We start from the raw sequence: 17,866 nt of genomic DNA on the forward strand, positions 1-17,866 counted from the left end.
GAATCCTTGTACTAGTGGGACCATTGTGGTGTAAAATGTATTTCTATGTAATGAAATATGTGTTATATGCAAATGTGATGTTTGGGGGTGTTACATCGAACAATTGTTTACCAAGATTTAAAAATGGAAACAATAAATATTTAAAACAACTAGACAAAAGTTTACTAAGACTAAAATTAACATGAGAATTTTATAATCTGAGGAGTGATCAGACAAGTGAAGTTCTTCGTCCTCAGACTCACTATTCGAGTCTTGGAAGTCTTCTTCTTCATCACTACTCTCGTCAACATGCCAGCTGTCGCGACGGTCATTGGCAACTATTTCATCTTCTCCTGTGACAGGATGGATTGCTTCTTGAACATCTTCACTCCCCCATGTTTCGTTATTCTATCATTTTCCAGGAAAAATTGTTCCTCATCCATATTTTCATCCGACGATACTTCAAGGATACTCGATGCTCAGTCATAGACCTCTCTTGGCTTTGTCTTCACCACAGACCACTAACCTTTTAATGAATTCGATAGATATGGTACATAATAGACTTGCTCAGCTTGTGATGCTAGGATAAATGGGTCGTCTGAACAAAGTCTTGATCTATGTTTGACGTCCACTAGAATATGTTTTGGGTCAACTTGGACACCGTTAACTGTATCAAACCATGTGCATCTGAATATTGGGACAACACAACGGTCGAGCTCATACCCATCATATTCTATATTGAGGACTTCATCCAACAATCCATAGTAGTCGGCCTCGTAATCTAGAGTCACAAAACCCTCTCACACATACTCCATTATTATGTGTGGTGCGATTTCTACCATGAGCTATCGTGTGGAACTTGTAACCATTTACAAATAACCCTAGGTGTCTCCTAACCGTATGTAGCAGTTTGTATGCCAAAATCCAAACAAGATCTGAAATAGGGTCTGACCGAGACATAACCTACATGTTGATCCTTTCTCTCATTGATTTGATAATAATCCCTTTTACCTTTCGAAGTATTATTGTTTTCATCTTTTTAGTTCCAGCGATCATCACTGAGTCTGTTTAGTGATTGTTGAAACATTCATTGTAATCCTACAGCGACATCGATACTTTAAGAAGACAAAACTCACAACCAAGAACCTTCAGCGAATGTTGAAGAATGAAACTGAAGATTAGCGACTGGCGCTTTTGTGATCTGAAGCGGTATTCAATGATTATAACTGGCCAACATATGTGTGAAGACTGCACAAGCCTTAGTGAATGTTGAAGAGACCTCCAACGTCATTCCAGCATTCAGCGATCAAATGAAGTTTTCCATGCACGGTTTTTTTTGTCTTGTCGTTCCACACACAAAGGATAAACCCATACCCTTTCAAGAGTATAGTACTGCACGGAGCCGACTAGTTAACTCTAGTGCCCACCAACTCCATGAAAGGATGTCTGATCTTCGACTCTAGTGCCCACCAACTCCCTTTGGATGAAAAACCAGCTCAACGACTATGATCTTCATTTTTCCAAAATTCATATATATTGTGATAGCACCAGTGCTATTGCCATTGCAAACAATCATGTTCTTCACTCCAAGACAAAACATACTGAGATCTGATATCATTTTATCAGAGATCATGTTATGAATGGTAATATTGAACTTCACTTTATTCCAATTGATTACCAACTCGCTGACCTTTTTACAAAGCCTCTGGATGAGACGATATTCAACATCTTGATCAGCAAACTTGGAATGCTAAAAGTTGAGGATTAATTTCCTTCAGCTATAAGCATTACTCAGTAAGTGAAATGATTCGGTGTTCTTATTCTATCATTGAACTCTTGAGTAAATATATCTTCTCTCTCTAAGGTATGTATATTTATTCTCTCTCTTTAAAACTTAAAACTATCACTGAAACTTTTCATCTTCAGTGATCAAAATGTTTTAAAAGATTGTTTCAGTGATTTTTTCATCACTGAACCATTTATGGAAATGTATCTCTCAAAGATATAATTTTCTCTTCTTAAAACAAAATCATCACTGAAGCTTTTCTCTTCCAGTGATCTACGTTTTAAAAGATTTACTTTTCTTCTATGATTCGTCTTATCACTGAACCTGTTCAAAAACTTTTCATATTCTTAAGTATGTTGTTTTTGAATATCTTAAACTTTTTGTTTAAAAGGAAATGGAAAATGAATCATTTTATGAAGCCATTTTTATTTAAACGATACGATTTTCTTTAGACGCGCGTACCATTCTCACACACGCGACCCCACAAAATTACATCCAATCGTGGATGACAACGTGCTACTTTCTTCATTATTGCACAACTTTTAAGTCGTATTTTCTTCTCTCCTCCTACCTATAAATATGAGACTTCTCCTCTCATTTTTGCCTTACGCTTTCAAATACTTTTGTTGAACCTCTGCCTCAAAATCATTTGCAAGCAAGAACTAAAGAACTCTCAAACCCTTCAACCTTCTTCTTCTTCTATGACTCACAGGTTGATAAGTCTTCTTTCTGTTTGATATGTTCTTCTTCTAAGAAACTCATGTTAGGTTACTTAAGATATTGTTCTCTTAAACGACCAACATAAAGATTATTAACACATTATCTTACTTGGTGATCATCTAAAGTTTCTATACACTTATTCTTCTTGAAAAACTCTAATATTTTCTTCCTGGATTTTTCAAAAGAAGTTTTATTGTTTCAAAACTTAATAGCTCACAACTATATCTTGGATTTTTAATAGATCTGTTATTTCTTATTTATAATAGAAATGTCTGCCAAGAACATGAACTTATGGATTGACGATGTGTCTTGCAAGCCCAATAATCATGTGGCGCTGTTAGACATTCCGGCCAACAAATCCTACTACGAGGAAGCTGCTACATTCCTCAAGAACTCTCCTATCTTCTTCGCTATTTTCCATGAACCTATCATGGTGAAGGAAGTTTTTCAGCAGTTCTGGCTTACTGCTGACGTAGTTCTCGATACTGATAAGACTAGTAAACAGGTGGAGAAAATCTTCTTCACATTTAACAGGATCGCTGTCAGTTTTGGCGTTGCTACACTAAGGACCGCTCTCCGTCAACCAAGGGGTCCCTTTGCCAGTGAACCTTCCACTTAATATATCATCTCCTTCTTGGATGATATTGGCTATGCCTGGCCAACAACGAATGATTCCAACGATCCCCTCAAGTCACTTTCAAAAATTGAGAAGAACCGTAAGTCTGCGGAATGGTAGTTTTTGTTTTCCCATTTCATCCAATGTGTGGGAGGAAAAACTGGTGGACAAGATCAAGAGTCCATAGCTGCGTTGAATATTGGCATCTTTGTCATTCGCCAAAGGCCAATCAACTTTGCTGGTGTGATAAACCTGGTGCTGAAGCTAAACAAGGGCCAGAGGGAGAAGGTAGTACCTTACACCAGGTTCTTATCAATGGCGTTTGCTAAAATATTTAGCAACAAGTACTCCACAGAAGGCAACCTGCCTATCTACAAGCTTGGATCCAAAATCTTGGATAATAAACTCAAAACTGAAGATGTTGCACTATCCTCCCTTGTGACTGTGCCTGCATATAATTCTTCAGCGTCTCCAACTGTGCCGGTATGTCCTTCTTCCCTTGCTCAGGTGGTAAAGACTAAGGAATACCCCCTAAAGTCTATCCCAACCACAATATCCCTATCTTCCAGAAGATCCTCACAAACCACTCTTGGTTCTCTATCGAGGGACAAGAAAGCCAATAAGGGGATAACCACATCGCTGGCTGTTACCTCTCAAAAGGTTCCAGCTATTGAAACCAGTCTTAACCCCGAGGCACCTTCAGCTTTATCTCTTCCAATCTCTTCAGTGATTTCTATATTCACTGTCATACCTGTGGCTCCTATCCTAACCACCTCAGTGACCCAAATCACTAAAGGTGTGAATATCAGCATAGTCACTGCTAAACACCCACTTCCACCATTCTCAACCATCTTCTCCTCTCCTTCTTCTTTGGTCTCGACATGTGCTCATGACTCATCAGTGATTGTCCTCACTGATGATGAAGCACCCACCACAGTACCTGAGGTTGCTCCTCCCGAAACACCTCAGTCAATGGAAGCCTATCCTCTCGAAGGCAACCTGGAGAGAAATGACATCAATCCTTCAGATGGTGCTAATGAACCCTCAGGTAATCTTCCAACCTACCCTTTTATTTCTTCTAACCTCGAGCTATCTTATGCTCAACCATCTTCTTTTTCAAGTCCTTGCGATGAAGGAATGCCAGCCATGGAAAAAGATTATAACATGGTTGATGATGTGAAGCTCCTACTCCAGACTGTAGAGACTGTCTTCATCAAAACAGATGAAGTCCATAAAGGCATGCCTCTCAGGGATGACGTTTCCTCTGACCTCTCAACCGTCAAACGTAACGTCAATGATGCGAAGGAACAACTTTTTGTGGTGCAAGTCGCTGTAACCACCAACGCTGAGGCTATCTCTGCTCTCAACAGGAAAGCCGATAAAGCGAATACTTATCTTTCCAAGCATGATGAGTTGTTGCAGCAGATATCGGAGCTTCTTCAACGTCCAGTACCAGTTCCTGCACCTTCCTTCACAGCAATGGATCACCTCTCGCTGGATCAGGCTCTCGAAGTCAGTCTACTTCCAGCTAGATCATTGAGCATGCTTGAACAACGAATGGACATAATAGCAATAAGTTTTGATAACCTCCTCGCTAGTCATGTTGATGACAAAGAGGGGGAGAAAGACTTTATTGATGTTGTTGTTGTCCCTACAGCTGAAGTTGATGCTGAAGCTAATGAAGCTGATGTTGTTGATGATGCCATCACTACCCATAAAGCTGAAGTTGACGTTGTTGATGATGTTTTCAGAGCTGATGTTGAAGCTCATGATGAAGACCTTCCTATCACCCCTGCAGTTGATGCTGGTGATGAGGAAGATGAAGGTGAAGATGATGACAATGAAGATGACGATGACTCTCTATCCCTTCTTGACATTGGAAAGGATATTGATGGTGATGATGATGAAGACGACGGTGACGACGACTTCACAATTCAGTACCACAAACTTGCCAGCGCTCTGAAAGGAGTCTCTTTAAGGGATTCTTCATCCTAGGGGGAGAAAGAAAAAGAAAAAGAAAAGGAGACTTCCATAAAGAAGAAGAACACCGCCTCAAAAGACAAAGGTGTTGCTGAAGAAGGAAATCTCAAAGTTCTCTTCAAACCTGTCGTACTTCAAGAAACTGAATCCTCCAGGTTTGCAATAGTCATTTTCTTTTGTCAATTCTCTTCTTCTATTCCTTCTACTACATGTGGTCGTCTAAAAGAATGGGTAGCTAAAAACCAAACTTCCAGTCTTCCTAGCGACCAACAGATGACTCAGCTTAAGGAGTCACTCGACCAAATAGAGTAAAAATTCCTCTTCATACCTCTAGTTGTGGTGAGATTGACTTCCTTACTGAAGTTGTAAGACTCGAAGCACTCAAGGCTAAGGAAGAACTCAATCTTCAATGACAACAGACTGAGGACAACCTAAAGCTGGCCAAGTCTCTTGTTGCTCAAGTTCTTTCAAAGAAATCGTCTAAAAAGATGGTGAACGCTGTCAAGGCCCAAGCTAAGTTGCTTTCAATTGCAGATGATGAACGTGAAAAGGAAATGAAGCTGAATGACCGAGATAGAAAATGGATTGAAGATCTTCTTAATAAGAAAATAAGTCCTCAGTGTATCTCAAACGTCACAATAAATGGACGAATGAAAGATGGTGGACTTCTCATCTCCAGGCTTATCACTAGAGACAACCTTGAACCTGTCATAGAGTATCCTTCCTACCTTGGATAGTATGACTACAGTGAATGGATGGGAATCCATCAAGCCATTCAGCACTCAAAGTCAAGGCACAAGCCAATAATTGAAGACACCCTTAGTGAGCTGATTAAGAAGATGTCCAAATTTGTTGTTGCTAAGCCGACATTGAAGAAAGGTGGAAGAAGAAAACCTTCAGATCCTAACGACGGACCAACTTTGAGGAACGAACATGAAACAAAGTTCTCCCTAGAGGAATTCCTGAAGGATTCGAAGAAGCTAGACATCTCTATGATGAACCTCTCTTTACCAGCGTAGGGTCCTTACATACCCAACACTATGCATACAAAAGCCTGAGTTTGGATTTATATTCCTTGACTATAAAGGTGAACACAACTTTCAGAGCATGTATGATTTTGGTCTTTGTCCTATAGAACATCTTGATTATCTAAGGTATTGGTTGGACAATGATCTTTATGGTTAAATGATAGATCGTCGGATAAAAAAAAAATTCGTCGAAGGATGCTTGGAGAAAAAGTACCTTGTTACATCGACTTCAGTGACTTAGATTAGTTATAAATTTTTGTCTTGTAAATTTTATCTTTCATCGTAAGTCTTATTTTTCTATGTATTTTCTTTTCGTGTACAACTTATATGTAATAAGTCTAGAATGTACTGACTGAAACACTTGTAATTTTCCTTTGATTAATATAAGTATTTCATCAACACCATTGAAAAAGATCCTTGAAAAGAGTCATAGGGACACATATCTATGAGTTCCAGTATGCTCTTACAGTCACTGAAAATCTTCAATCAGTGAACATGCTTTCAGTTTCAGTTTTCCATCTTGTACTTTTTCTTAAACTTGTAACTTAAGAAAACTTGTATAGTGAAAACTGCATCACTAAAAAGGATCCCAAAATAGTTAAAAGGGACATGTACTTTATATATAACTTTTCCTTACTATTAAACCTTAAGGCAACTTTCTTTATGTTGCTTTGTCATCATCAAATAGGAGGAGATTGTTGATCCTCTCTTTCATTGATTTGACAATAATCTCTTTTTACCTTTCGAAGTATTATTGTTTCTGTCTTTTCAGTTCCAGCGATCATCACTAAGTCTGTTTAGTGATCGCTGAAACACGAATAGTAATTCTATAGCGACAGTAATACTTCAAGAAGACAAAACTCACACCCAAGAACCTTCAGTGAATGTCAAAGACTGAAGCTGAAGATTAGCGACTGGCGCGTTCGTGATCTAAAGCGGTATTCAGTGATTACAACCTGGTCAACATATGTGTGAAGACTGCACAACCCTCAGTGAATGTTGAAGAGACCTCCATCATTATTCTAGCATTTAGCGATCAAATGAAGCTTGCCATGGACGATTGTTTATGACTTGTCCTTCCACACACAAAGAACAAACCCATACCCTTTCAAGAATGTAGTACTGCATGGAGATGACTAGTCGACTCTAGTTCCCACCAACTCCATGAAAGGATGTCTTCTCTTGAATAGACAATAGTACGGTTGCAAAGGATAAGCTTTCCTCTTAATGCTTGACGTGTGTTCTAACCCTTATGATTTGCATTTAATGCAATGGGTATAAATAGTTGAGTGCTCTCCTCATGCACAACAACTATCTACAGCACACAAAAGAACACATACGCTTATCTTCAAGCAAGTTAGAATTTCTCTCAAAATCCTAAAGTTCTTACCCAAAAAGAACATATTTCTGTCTTTATCTTTTCGGAAAATTTCTTATATTTGCTAAGTATATTTGTATGCAATCTTAGATTCTTTAGATAGGTTATCTTTATCTTTTCTATTTTCGCAAACAATCTGTAAAAAAATATATATTGATCCTTCTATATCAATATATATTTATAAATACAAAAGTTTTCTTTGTTTGTATTCATCCCCCCCCCCTCTTCTACAAATTGTTCCTCTAAACTCTTTGTGAAGTCCAAGATTCATACAAAAATGATAAAATCTTCAAGAACAAGATGAATGTAATAGTAGAAAGAATAGATCACCCAAATGTAATTGATTTGATTGAGAGAGAGAATTACAACACTAATCTGATTACAATCTGTTAATGACTTGATAATGACAATTACAAGGAAAATACTATTTATACTAAGGAAATAGTACAACAATAAAACTCTTACTCAAACCCAACATTCTCCCCCTTTGGATTCRAGTTTGGACTCTTGTAAATTTTGTCTTTCAAAGTCCAAGAATTTTCTCTAATCTCCTTAGAGCATTCCTGTATTGAATCTTTTCCTCGAGCAGATTTCTAGCATTGATCAACAAATATCTTTCTTTGGAACTCATCCTCTCTGATTCTGCAACTTTGTCATTATTTACTTTTCTTATGTCAAGCGCCCTTCTCACCAACCTTATCGTACCATCTGAATATTTGTTCAACTCACTAAATCTCATGAATTTATTCACTTGAACTTGAGCAAAATATATGACCCCGAACTCTGGCTTTTCAAGCATCATGTAGACAGGATAAGCATCAATATCTTCTAGGTCTTGATTTGGTTTTTTCAGGTTGATGATCCTTTGATTGTCTTCGAGACCCATTTGAACATCAATGACCATAGCCAGCTTCACATGACATCGTATAAATCTCTTAATAGCATCAAGAGCAATTAGTTCTCCCTCCTTCCTGTTTGTCATGTTTCTGATTTCGAAGTATATATACTCTAGATCTTCTAAATATAATCTTGAAAAATCTGCTTCACTGAATCTCTAGATCTGACCATCCTGTCTAGTCACAGTAAACACAGGATACCAGATCCTCCGAAGCTTTTGAGCATCAATCCGCTTGATCGTGACAATCCGATGCAGGGTACAAACTTCACTTATAGGTAGGCACTTGGCATTCAAAAGGTGTTTGTATTCTAAGCGATAGTCTTTGGTTTGCCGATGAATACCAAGAACTTTATCACTGCTCAGAACTTTTCGATGACGGATAAAAATTCCGAAGTAGACATCTTCTAAGTATGGCTCTCGGATTCTTGCTCTATCATAACCAGGAAAATTCCCTCTGATATGAAATGGCACATAATTTTTGGTGAAGATTTCAGTAGGATCAACATGTTCTCTTGGAGCAGGGATGTCTGATACATCAGGTACATCTGTAGTGGAAGATTCTGGAATAGTTTGACGGTCTTCTTGAACAAGAAAAACTGGATCTTCATCATTTATATCAGCTTCAAAATCAAAGTAAATCCCAGTCGACTCGTCAATGTTATCAATATCTTCTCCAAAATCTTGCTCTCCACCCAGAGTAGTAGAGAACACATCGTTGAAACCTACATTGGCAGACAAGTCCAATAACATCCTTGTTCCTACTGTGGAGTCCGTCGGCTTTTCAACCATTGGCTCGATCGTAGGACTTGTCTCCATTTCTTCATCTTCTATCACAATGGCCTCAATTATTCTTTCCCAAACAGATTCCGGGGCAACAGCTTCAGCAATTACGTCTTGAGTAGATGGCTCATCTCCAACCCTTGCAGCTTGTTTAGATGTCTCAGCCAATCTTTGTCTCTTCCTCTCCCCCTCATGACTAACTGGATCATCTGGATCATTATGCCTTCGTTTAAGAGATATGGCCTGAGATCTGCAAGTTTCTTCCAAAGTAGACACCCGTTCAACAAGGGCATCCATTGAACTTTTAAGATCTTGGGTTTTGGATGTGATTAACTTGCTAACTTTGGAGAAGCTAGAAGTAACCACATCTTGAAAAGCCAAAAACTCTGAGGCTCGAACAAAAGGGTTAACGTCCAGTTGTTGTCTCAAGAGGCCAACCAAATCTGCATTTTCAGCGTCGAGATTTTGAGATGCCATCAATTTTGCATATAACAACGACTTAAGTTTATCCACCGTTTTTCTTGTACTGACGGCTCAGGTACATGTGGTGGTGATGGCGCAGATGGTGGCTCTTCTTCTATCGTTTCTTTCCCCTTTAGAAGTCTTTTCAGACTTGCCATTTGTGCATCCATATTATCTTGAACAGCCTTTAGGGAACCGTCCAGATATTCCCTTGACACGAAGTCGGGTAAACTCACACCTGGATCACTTAGATTGCCAGTTGTAACAACAGTTGAATAAACTGGTGTGCCTACGTTCAATGTTGACATGATATTAGCATTGGTAGGACTTTCGACCTGTCCTTGTGAAATGTCAAATGACATCACTCCAGTCGTTCCGACAAGTTCACTGAGAACTGCACTTGGAGCAACAGATGCTCTAGACTCATGTGTACCTATGTGTATGGGCGCTAGACTCGAGGTGCACAGRATCGATGTCGTAGGCTGGGGCAGCGGCCTACTAGTTTCAATAACTACATTATCCAAATGAGAAGTAGTTAGCAGATGTGCTCTATCCCCGTGTTCAATTGAAACAACTGGTTGTTGAGAACCAGTTGAGTGGATGGGTGGGGTGTGCAATTGCATAGCTGGGCTAGCTATGTCTTGTTCAATACCAACATTCAACGAATGAATGTCAGTAGCAGATGTGGTTACCCGGCTATGTGTTTCAGCTAGGAAAGGAGCTTGATACTCTTTTTTTGATCCACTCTCACCCTCTCCATATTCTTCTACGTCCCTTTCACTCAATCTCTCAACATTTTCAACTGCAACTCCCTCATATCCTTCTACGTTAGGCAGATCTTGAAGAATACGGTCATAATCATCAACATTGAATGACAAATAATGTAAGCTCGGAAAAGGTTGTTGAGTTGAATATTCTGGTAAAATGTCATCTATGTCATCAACCAGTGTTCCAATTGGAATATTCTGAGAAGGACCAGTTTGAGCATGGTCGTCTGCTCCATCATCATTATTATCATGATTATCACCATGATCACCAGAAACTGCCTCATTATCGGTTTCAGTAGCTTCCGAACTTGAAGAAGTTGTAGAAGTACTATCAGATGAAGTACTCTGCCGATCAGACGCTCCCCCCGCCTGTTCACCCCTTTCAATTTCTTCTTCCCTCATCACACTTCCCTGTTCAGGTAACCTCTGTTCCTGAACTCTCTCTTCTATCTCTAACTCCTTTCTCACAACTGAGGCATGGGGTGATCCTTGGGCAAGCTCAACCGGTTCTGGTTGAGCTATCGGATCTATCACTCTCCTATAATCTATAACGCACTGAGCGGTTTGATCAGCTAAGGCAATTAATTCTGGTGGTACTGCCATTATAGAATCCAAATCTTCTACTTCTCTATGCTGTTGAATTCTGGTCATGACGAATGTCGACCCTTTTTTAGAATTTGATCTGGCCGGAATATCTTCATTACCATCCATCATTGCCTTAATAAACAGTTGCAGAAACCTCTGAAAGGGCACAAATTTCTGAGCTTTAGACGAGAATCTTTTTGCATTGACCAGCTCCACCAATTCATTCCATATGACTACAACATAGTCATAGTTTCTCGAGAAGACAATTCCATGAAAGAATTTGAGAAASGAGCTACTGCAAGTATCTATGCCCGCTGTCTTTGACGTCAGACATCTGGTCAGAATTGAGAACAACAAATACCAGATTGATGGTAGGAATCGTCTTTTGAATTGAGTTGGGTTATTCAACTCTGCCGAGTATCCTAACCGTTTGATATCTAAGCACAATTGTTCATCAGATACAAAATCTTCAAAACCAGTAGAGCCTGGTCCTGGCAGACGGAGAATTCTTCTTAGTCGTTTCAATGTCATATGACTGACATATTCGTCAACTTCTCCTTCAAAGTAAATTGTATCACCGTCTTTCTCCAAAGTAAGTGTACTCCAAAATTGTTGTAAATACACCACTGGAACAGGTGTATTGGCTGATAAAGAGTATACTATGGGGTGTCCTTTCAGAATTTCCAGGATAATAGGGTATTCGGCTGGCATAGCAAAAGAGAATACATGGTTATTAGGCTTTATATCTAGGTATTTAATATGTGGAAATAATGTTTCGGATGAAATGGGTTGGTTAGGCGAATGAAGTGGAATATTGTCTGATCTGACGGAAGTAACGTGAGATTCCTCGTCAGATTGATGTATTTGATCCGCCATAAACCTGTAAAAAATCTAAAAAATTAGAACCCATTTTATTCAAAAAAAAATTTGAATTAAAAAAGATAACAACACAACAACAAAAAAAACAAAATCAAAACAAAATTCAAAAAAAATAGACTTTAAAAAAAAAAGTAAACATTAAACTAAAAAAAAATTAAAACACTAAACTAAAAAATTAACAATATTAAACAAAAAAAAATTTAAAAAAAAATTTAAAACCCTTAACAAAAACACTTAAAGAAAAAAAAATTGGTGAGTGACCGGATTTGAAGTCCGATCAACAAAGATAAACAATCCAAAAACTTAGCAAAATACTAAGTCTAAAATAAAAGGACTAATCCGGACAATTATCAACCGAATTAGGTTGATCGGAGTAAACTCCGATCATCTTCTCCGGTGAGAAATCCAGTCAACACAAACAGAAATCTAAAAACACTAACACACTAAAAACAATCAAAAAGAAATAAACGAAAACCATTATTTGAAACATAAAAACAAAGATAAAAACTGATTATTTATTATTCATCCTTTTGTGGTTCATTTTAAATTTTCGATTCAATATGATTAACGAAACAGTCCAAACAATCCAACACAAGTCCAATCGATCAAGGAAATATGAATAAGGAAGTAAACCTTAATGAGAAAAGAGATGAAACAGTAGAATCAATAACAGTGTTGAGCGATAAACCAGATGAATGACCGGAGACAACGATGAATAGTAAATGGGAGTAAAAAGTGAAAAGTAAAAATGAGACGAATATTTATAGTCAAAGTCAAAAACCGTTCAGATTCTAAATCGCTTAAGGCTTATCCCGATTGGAATAAATCGGTCAAGAGGTGTCCGATTTATGAAATATGAAATATCTTAAGTGTTAATCCGGACGATAAATCGCTTAAGGCATAGATGATTTAGAAGAACACCGCTCAAGACTTGTCCGGTTTAAAGATAAATCGCTCAAGGTTCAATCGATTTAGAAATAAATCGCTCAACAAAGAAAGCTAAACCGCTCAAGTTAAGGATTAAACCGCTCAAGAGTTGAACGATTTAAGGACTTTGAAAAAATAAACTCAACAGGCGATTTAGGAATCCGGTCAAAAGAAATCAACGATTTAACAATCCGCTCAATCCCTTGTAAAGTATATATCTAATCTTATCCGGATTAGAGTTTATCATATAGCCTTTTGTCCGGATGTCTAAATCGGACAATAAATCGGACAAGTGTTGTCCGGATTTTCAATAAATCGGACAGGTGTTGTCTGGATTAGACTAAATCGGCCAAATACTTATATTTTTAAACTCTACATCTTTCAAAAATTAGATAATACTTAAAATACCTGTAAGAAAACATATAAACTGTTAGTTCAAAACAGATAAAATTCACTCCCCCTCAAATATAGATTCCCATGATCAAGAAATTTAAAATCAGATAGGAAAAATTGAAACACTGACTTGCATTTAAAAAATACAGATATTTGACTAAATAAATTTGAATTAAATACAATTCAATAAATTGAACTGTTTTTAATAGAAATTCAAAATTTCAAATTTAACATACCTACCTTAGATACAAGAAAGCTAAAGCGTTTTTCATCTAAAGCATTTGTAAATAAGTTAGCTAATTGAAATTATGTATTTACAAAATACAGTTCAATAGTTCCTTTTTCTACATGATCTTTAATAAAATGATATCGGATATCTATATGCTTGGTTTTAGTGTGTTGAACAGGATTACATGAAATAGCAATAGCACTTTTGGAATAACAGTAAATTGGAATGTTATTAAAATAAAACCCGTAGTCTCTGAGTTGTGTCTGCATCCATAGCACTTGAGAACAGCAGCTTGCAGCAGCTACATATTCTGCTTCGGCAGTGGAAATGGAAACGCAGTTCTGTTTCTTTGATGCCCAACTGACTAGCTTGTCTCCCAAAAACTGTAGGTGTCTTGTTGTACTTTTCCTGTCCAACATACAGCCTGCATAGTCTGCATCTGAATAAGCTGTCAATTCAAAACCAGTACCCTTGGAATACCAGAGTCCAAGATTAGCAGTCCCTTTAAGATATCGGAAAATGCGCTTAACAACACTTAGATGGGACTCCTTTGGATTAGACTGATATCTGGCACAAAGATGTGTTGAAAACATTATATCAAGTCTACAAGATGTCAAATATATCAAAGAACCTATCATGCCTCGATATAATTTCTGATCAACAGCTTTTTCAGAAGGATCAGCATGAATCTTCGTTCCATGAGCCATAAGTGTTTTGATAGATGAACAGTTTTCCATATTAAATTTCTTCAGGATATCTAAAATATATTTAGTTTGATAAATAAAGATACCAGAAGATAATTGTTTAATTTGAAGAGCTAAAAAGAAGCTCATCTCACCCATCATACTCATTTTAAAACGTGAAACCATCAGAGCATAAAAGTTTTTACAATATTTAGGGTTTGTAGATCCAAATATTATGTCGTCTACATAAATTTGTATCAAAATAATATCAGACTTTTCCCTTTTAATGAAAAGAGTTGTGTCAATATTACCTTTCGAGAAGTCTGACTTTACCAGAAACTCTGATAAAATATCATATCAGGCTCTCGGAGCTTGTTTAAGGCCGTAAAACGCTCGATCAAGGATGTAGACATTATTCGGATTTGATTGATCAACAAAACCCTCCGGTTGTGAGACATAGACTTCCTCTTTGAGAAGTCCATATAAAAATGTTGTCTTGACGTCCATCTGATACACGGTGAAGCTCTTGTGTGCCGTGTACGCCAAAAACATTCTTATTGCTTCAATTCTTGCAACCGGGGCAAACATTTCGTCATAGTCAACACCTTCTTGTTGATTATATCCTTTATCAACGAGCCGAGTCTTAATTCTGACCACAACACCATCTTCATCTTTTTTTATTTTTGAATACCCTTTTAGTACCGATAATCGTCTTATTGTTGGGACGAGGTACCAATCTACAGACTTTGAATGCTTCGAACTGGTTCAGCTATTCTTGCATTGCTAATATCCAATCCGGATCAGCTAAGGCTTAAAAAACCTTAGTCGGCTCAATAGTACTCAAGAACGTGGAATACAGACACTCATTTGCTGTCGCAGACCATGTACGAATGGGTGCTGATGGATCACCAATTAGTTGAGGTATTGGATGATCTCGGGTCCACTTTTTGCTATGAGGTAGGGGAGTATAAGAACTTTGATCTGATATTTGATCAGTATAAGTACTTGGGGAGCTTATTGGAGCAGGTTCAGGTGAAGGTTCAATATTAGGAACTAGTATAGGTWGAATATCTGATTGAGGTGGATTATTATCAACTTGTTCAACCAACACCTCTTGTACTTCAGAAGTTTCACCCTCTTCACACTGAACGGGATTGTTCGGATTCTCCATTTCTATTTGTTCATCGACTGCTTCTGTTTCCTCTTCTGTTTCAGTTACCATCACATCTGGAGATGGACCCGATAATTGTTGTTCAGTTGAACTTTCCATGGACAAAACATTAGACTGATTAGGTTTATTATCAAAATATACTTCATAAAAGTGTTCAAATAAGAAATCTAAATCAGCTTTATCAAAGTTAGAAGTCTCAGGTTGATCAACTTTCCGCGAAGTGTTAATTTTTAGTTCGGGTCCTGAACTGAATTGTTCAGAAGCCACATCAATGACTTCATCAAAAGATATGCTCACACTTTCATTGATGATTTTGGTCCGTTTATTGTAGACCCTGTATGCAGCGGATGTCTTCGAGTATCCAACAAAAACTACTTCATCAGCTTTAGCAGCGAACTTCCCTCTGTCCTCTTTATCATTTAGAATGAAGCATCTACAACCAAAAACTCGAAAGAAATTGATGTTAGGTATTCTTTTATTTATTATTTCATACGGAGTTTTACCAAACATTTTGTTTACAAGAGAGCGGTTTTGGGTAAAACAAGCAGTCGCTACTGCTTCAGCCCATAAGAATAAAGAAAGACTGGAACATGTAAGCAATGTCCGTGCCGCTTCCACCAATGTTCTGTTCTTTCGTTCAACAACACCATTCTGTTGTGGTGTTTGGGCTGCCAAAAATGTATGTGAAATACCGATAGATTCGTGGTATGAACCGAGTGTGTTGTTCTTGAATTCAGTTCCATTGTCTCTTCTGATTTTCTGAACTTGAAGTTGCAGATTATTTTGAACTGTCTTCAAGAATGAAATAATTGTCTTGGCTGCTTCATCCTTAGACCGCAGAAAATGAACCCACGTATATCTGGAATAGTCATCGACTATGACCAGCACATACTTTTTACCATTGATGCTTTGAATTCTAATAGGATCGCAAAGATCCATATGAAGTAGATGTAGAGGACGTTCGATATTGAACTCTGTCTTTAGCTTATGAGAAGCTTTCTTCAGTTTGCTCATTTCACATGCACCGCATATATGATCTTTATGAAACTTCAGTTCTGGGATTCCTTTGACCAAGTTGTCTCAAACCAACTGGTTTAGATTCTTGAAATTCAAGTGTGAAAGTCGCCGATGCCATAACAGATTTTCTTTCAATGAAGCCTTGGATATCAAGCAGACATCAGTATCCACTTGTGTATTTGATAGGTCAATCGTGTAGAGATTTGATCTTCTGAATCAAGCTAAGAGCTCCTTACCATCAGTAGTTCGGATGCTGCATTGGTTAGCTTTAAAACAAACTTCTAGATTTTTATCACAAAATTGACCTATGCTAAACAAATTATGTCCAAGTCCTYCGACAAAYGACACTTTCTTAATAGTTAAATTCCCAGAAATTACGTCACCATATCCAAGGATAGGCGCGTATTGGTTGTTTCCAAATCTTACCGTACCTTCAAAAGATTCAACAAAGTTCGATAATAACTCTTTTCTACGAGTCATGTGCTTAGAACATCTGGAGTCTAAGAACCACACATTTCGGTTAACCTGGAAAAATGAATCAGTCGGATTTTCGTACCCATTTTAGTTTTGGACTTTTAAGCACAGATTTTATTGGCGGTATACTATACGTACCGAACCAACGTTCTTTAAACTTCAGATTTTTCGATACAGAAGATATCACAGAATGCATGAAATGATATGATCTAAAAGAAGTAAAAGACTTAAGTAATTCATTCAGACTACACAGAGAACAACTATTTTTACTATTTTCAATATCAAATAATTCATCAACTGAATATCTTATTACATAATTACTCAATGTCGAATCATTTAATACAGATTTAGTAAAATTATTCTTCTTCAGTTGAGTTGATGATTTGTCTTCTTCTTTTACTCTCCAATAAGTCTTAAACTTCAACGCATTATCTGAAAAAGGAAAAAGAAATTTATCAGATTTACTTGAATGTAGAACTTTATTTTTCTTGGTAAGCTTCTTCTGTTTCCTTGAATTCTTTTTGGTTTTATTCTTTTTATAGTAAACATCCTCAGAAACAGGTTTTTGATTAATCAGAATCCTCAGTCATATTATTTTTAAGAATGAAATTTTCATGACTGGGTAAATTATTTGGAAAATCAAACTTATCAATCTCATTATCTAAACAAACATCTGAATTTAAGATATTGGAAAAAGTAATTTCTTTATTAACAGCATTTATTTCTTCAGAGTTAGTGGCTTCACTCGAAGATTTTTCACACGAAAAATACTCAGACTCAACATGTTCCGTTTTTATTGTAGAATTTTGTAAATGTTCAATTTTATCTAAAAATTCTTGTTTTTGTTTATTAAATAAAAGTCTTTCTTCAGTTAAAATCTTTTCCAACTAAACCACTTGTTTTTCTAAAATAAGAGTAGGAGTGTAAAGTGTTGGACCGTATTACTCAGTTCAGGGTATTGAAATCTTACTTGATTAAATAGATAGACATTAAGTATGCAGCGGATAGATGTAAATCAAGCAGGTAGAAATCAATAAGAACACAATGAAGAACTCTTGAAGAACACAGAGAGAGAATGCTTCATATGATTTTCACATAGAAAATGTTGACAATT

Source organism: Cynara cardunculus, assembly GCF_001531365.2.
Source record: "Cynara cardunculus var. scolymus isolate 2C chromosome LG 12, CcrdV1, whole genome shotgun sequence".
NCBI classification, from domain to species: domain Eukaryota; kingdom Viridiplantae; phylum Streptophyta; class Magnoliopsida; order Asterales; family Asteraceae; genus Cynara; species Cynara cardunculus.